Genomic DNA, 4,327 nt, shown 5'->3' on the forward strand with positions numbered 1-4,327 from the left:
ATTGTTGGTGCATGGGAACCTGAGCTTGGCGGATACCGGATAATGCTGGCCGGTTTCTGATACTAGGACTGCTCCTATGCCAACTCCTTTGAAATTTGCTGCTCCGTCGCAAAACATCCTCCAACTGTCATAGGACTCTGCAATGTCCTCTCCTATGAAGGATACCTCCTCATCAGGAAAATACATCTTCAGAGGCTCGTATTTTCCATCCACAGGTTTTTGAGTGAGGTGATCTGCTAGGGCCTGTCCTTTGATTGCTTTCTGAGTCACGTTGACAATGTCAAATTCACTCATTAGGATCTGCCACTTGGCTAGCTTGCTGGTGGGCATGGGCTTCTGAAAGATGTACTTCAATGGGTCCATTCTTGATATGAGATACGTGGTGTAAGCATAGAAATAGTGCCTCAACTTCTGAGGAAGGTAAAAATCTAAGCGACAAGCAAAACAAATAGGACTGCCAGATAAAGGAACAGTTAAAGGCTCACATTTTACCTCCACAAATAAGCAGGTAATTGCACGTCTCAAACAACAGTATTCCAGACACTTTAAAAGTCCTATAGCAGGATATCTAGGTGAGCACAAAGCAGAACATATGCAGTGTTCTTATTAAAGCGAGGCAGAAGGTACTTAATTAGTTGCCTACTAATTTTAGGACTAGCTAAACCAGGGCAGTTCACAAACAGTTAAACAAAGCACAGNCATTTGGTAGCGGCGTCCTTTTTCAACATCTTAAAGATCGACTCACAAATGACAGTGGACTGAGCTATGAACCGGCTGATGTAGTTAGTTCTCCCCAAGAAACTCATAATCTCCTTCTTGTTCTTCCGCGGCAACGATTCTTGAATAGCTTTGACCTTTGATGGATCTAATTCTATGCCTCGGTAGCTCACAATGAACCCAAGTACTTTCTGGCAGGAACCCCAAATGCACATTTTGCGGGGTTTAGCTTCAGGTTGTACCTTATCAGTCTATTAAAGAATTTCCTCAAATATTCCATGTGATCAGCGACTTTTTTGGATTTGATGATGACGTCATCTACATACACTTCGATCTCCCCATGTATCATGTCATGAAAAATTGTGGTCATGGCCCTCATGTAGGTGGCCCCTGCATTCTTTAACCCAAACAACATCATTTTGTAACAATACATCCCCCACGGCGTAATGAAAGCCATTTTCTCAGCATCCTCTTCATCCATCCATATCTGATGGTACCCAGTGAAATAATCAACGAATGACTGAAACTCATGCTTGGCGCAGTTGTCAATCAAGATGTGTATATTCGGCAAGGGAAAGTCGTCATTTGGACTGGCCCGGTTGAGATCCCGGTAGTCGACGCAAATTCTGACCTTCCCATCCTTCTTCGGTACTGGCACAATATTGGCTAACCATGTCGGATACTCTACTACCCTGAGGACCTTAGCTTTGACCCGCTTAGTGACTTCTTCCTTGATTTTCAAACTCATTTCTGGCTTGAACTTTGTGATCTTCTGTTTCACTGGTGGACAGGCGGGATCAATCGGTAATTTGTGAGCCACAATGGACGTGCTTAGACCAGTCATGTCGTCATATGACCATGCGAATATGTCCTCATATTCCCTTAGAAATTTCGTATACTCTTCCTTCTCAGACGGTGAAAAATGAACGCTGACTCGCGTTTCTTTGATGTTCTCTGCATCTCCTAGATTGACGATCTCAGTCTCGTCCAGATTGGACTTAGGCCTATTCTCAAAATTCTCAACTCTGAATCTATGTCCGTTTGTCGCGTTGTCTCGTTGCATGTCACAGTCGTTGGTTCATCAAGATAAGTAATAGTAATGCTCTTTAAATAAAGTAATGAGAGAAAATAATAAAAGAGAGATTTGTAAGAAAATTGAAATACTTTAATAAATTCCATAAGTGTTTTGGACATTGGAGCTCTTTCTTGAGAAAAGAAAAAAAAAAGAAAAAATGCGAAAGGTAAATAAACTTAATAAAGCAAACTAGTGCGTAATGCTTTGTTCAGCCTTGCTACCCCGAGGCACGTCGGGCTCTGGTGGTTCTGACGGTCCAGTTGTTGAGGTGTGCTCCTCTGCTCACAGCCTGTACGGAAGGGCCTTCCTCCCCTTCCTCCTCGAAAATGACACAACAGTCCATATTATCCTCTTCCAGGAACAAATTCCTCATTGCTGCTAATGCTTCCTCTTCTTCTGACCCATAAATGACTTCGGCTGGTTGAAAGGTCTGCTCTAGACGGGGTATCGGTTGCTCCAATGGATAGTAAGGGCCGCGCCATGGTGGCGACTAGTCCTTCAATTCTTCCCAGGTATACTCATACCCCAAGCCGAAGGTGGTACCATGCTTCTTGAGCTTGATAGGCTTAGCGATTCCTTGGAGGTTTTTGCCAAGTCCTTTGCCAGGTTCATATCCGCTCCAATTCAGTATGCTTTCAATTTTGTTGTTCCACCAATTGTCTTTGTCGACTGCGTTGACCCGCTCGATGTGGTGGTAAGCTTCCCCACCTAATCTTCCTCTTCCTCCAATTGCTGGAATGGTCTAGCGGCTATATATGGGGTTGCTACCGTCACCATGGATGATCACCTCCTGGTGATTCCATTCAAATTTCACTGCCTGATGTAGTGTTGATGCCACGGCCCCGACGGCATGAATCCATGGTCGTCCCATTAGTAGATTTTAGGAAGCCGGCACGTCTATCACTTGAAAATCAACTCAAACCAAGTGGGCCCCATTTGCAAATGTAGGCTAATTTCCCCAATAGTGGACCTTTGAGATCCGTCGAAAGCTTTGACGTTGATGGCCCCATCCCTGATTTCATGCAGACCTTTTCCCAATGTTTTGAGTGTTACCGAAGGACAAATGTTGAGACTAGACCCCCCATCAACCAGGATCCGGGTGATAAAATAATCCTCGCACTGCAAAGTGATGTGTAATGCCTTGTTGTGACTCAGTCTTTCTGGTCGTAGCTCATCCTCGTGGAAGGTGATTTTATGACTCTCCAACACTTGGCCTACCATGTTTGCCATTTCTCCTCCAGTGACGTTGCTTGGTACGTACGCCTCACTCAATACCTTCAACAAGGCATTCTTGTGTGCATCAGAACTTTTTAATAAAGTCAAGATAGGAATCTGTGCTGGTGTTTTGTTCAGCTGGTCAATGACCGAGTAGTCCTTGGCTTGTATCTTTCTCCAGAGATTACCGGGTCCAGTTTCAATAATGGCTTGTCGGCCCGAGGTCTGCTTACTTGACTCAGCTAAGTGTTTTGGGGTATAAACCCTACCGCATCTTGTCATACCCTGAGCTGCAACTGTTTCCCCGAACTTGGATTTCCCCTTTCTCCTTGCCTCGACTGTGTAGTCCCACGGTATAGCTTTTGTGTGGAACGATGTTACACCTATCATTGCTACTAGGATAGGCACCCTTGCTTTGGAAGGTAATATAGTAACTTCAAAGGGCTCAGGCGCCTTTGGGGACCCAAACTCGACCTCGATTGGTGTTGGCGTCTTTACAGAGGCTGGTGCTTCAAACTCAAGCGGTATGGACATGTTCACCTCAGCATCTTTAGAAGGCTGAATTTGGACCACAATCGGGTTAAGAGTGATTGTTGGTTCTTTTGGATCGTCCCCTTCCGTGATCAAACCGATTGATCCTTTGGGATCCCAATCATCTTCTATTTCAATCATATGAACATTTCCAACCTTGGGGTCTGGTAGAGGGTTGTTGCGGATGTTCGGAGCAGGCTCCTTTGCCACGATAGTCTTGTTATCAATTAAAGCCTGGATCTTGTCCTTCAGGGAGCGACACTCATCAATGGTGTGTCCCTTCATGCCAGAATGGTATGCACGGGTTTTGTCTGGGTTAATCCATTGGGAAGGGTTTTCAGGAGTTATGGCAGGGATAGGGGTGACGTAACCAGCGGCTTTGAGTCTTTCGTACAGCTGGTCGATTGGCTCGGCAATGGCAGTGTATTGTTTGGGAGGTCTGCGGTCAAAATTTAGTCGGGGTCTAGGAAAGTTTTGGCGAGTGGGAGGTGATTGGTAATGGGATGGTTGAGTGTTGTAGGCTTGATAGACTTGTGTGGGTTGGGAATATTTGGGTGAAGTGGGTTGGTATTGGGAGGTGGAGGTGATTGATAGTTAGGTGGTGGAGTTTGGTTAGAAGGTGCGGGTATTTGGAGATTTGGAATGGGCTGATATGTAAGTGGAGATATCGGGTAGGTCTGATATTTGACTGGTGATTTGGTTCTCCGTGCAACCATTATGGTACTTATGTCCCTCTTCTTGGATGTACCACCAGACTACAGAGCCTTGTTGGTGGCTTGCAAAGCTTCA

Source organism: Nicotiana attenuata, unplaced genomic scaffold (assembly GCF_001879085.1).
Source record: "Nicotiana attenuata strain UT unplaced genomic scaffold, NIATTr2, whole genome shotgun sequence".
Lineage (NCBI taxonomy): Eukaryota > Viridiplantae > Streptophyta > Magnoliopsida > Solanales > Solanaceae > Nicotiana > Nicotiana attenuata.